Source organism: Lycium barbarum, chromosome 8, assembly GCF_019175385.1.
Source record: "Lycium barbarum isolate Lr01 chromosome 8, ASM1917538v2, whole genome shotgun sequence".
Classification (NCBI taxonomy): domain Eukaryota; kingdom Viridiplantae; phylum Streptophyta; class Magnoliopsida; order Solanales; family Solanaceae; genus Lycium; species Lycium barbarum.
Genome location: NC_083344.1, coordinates 115,416,210 through 115,417,161, shown reverse-complemented (window position 1 = coordinate 115,417,161; position 952 = coordinate 115,416,210).

Sequence of the window (952 nt, the reverse complement as noted above, 5' to 3'; positions counted from 1 at the left end):
GGCAGCACTGATGGTGGAAGGAGTACAGGTGGTAGTGGTAGAAGAAGAAGTGGAAGGAAGGGGAAAAATGTGTTGGAGGTAGTGAGGTGGCATGCCACATGTGTCCACGTCACTAAAATATTAGTGTCATCTGGGATTAGACATCCACCTTGGACAAACTTAACGGAAGAGGGATATATTTCATCCACTTTCTTAACTTTAAGGGTATTTTTGAACCGAATGTATAACGGAGGATAAATTTAATCCTTTTCACATGGTAGAGGGGTCAATTTGACCCTTTTCCCGTGAAAGATTCCACTAACACACACCCCCCTCCCTCGCTTTTGGTAAATTTTCCATCATTCTCTTTGCTTGCTAATGTTTCTGAGGTTTTGTTGAGTTTATGGGTGTGGTAGCAAAAAAGCACCTGATGTTGATGCCTCACTAACTAATTGCTTGTAAAGGTTAGGTTATTAACGGGGAATTAGTCATATGTAGTGTTTGTGCTTTTCGGAGAAAGTATTAATTTGTTTTTTTAATTTGTTTTTTTATTTATTTAATCAACTTGTAAAAATAATCTGTTTATGCATAATATATAAACATTTTATTCCCTTATCTCTACTAAATTAACAAAAAAGATTAATGATTTCATGTATTAATTAGTTGTTTAGAGATCAAACAAAGCGCGAACAGATTCACTTACTGTATATAATGTATATCATACATGAGATGAAGCCATATAAATCAATGGTATTAATGGGTTGGGAACGTAAGTCCTCGCATTCAAATTAGTGGAAGTTACATTCTATGACAATTGATTATTTTGAATTTTTGACCCTCACTTGTTTCAAAGGTAATTCTTCAAAGTCAAAAGTTAAAAAGTGTTGTCCATAGAGCAAAACTTATTAAACTTTAAAATTTTGTCCGTGAACCAAATGAGATCACAAGTTTAAGACCACCCTTCAAATTAGGC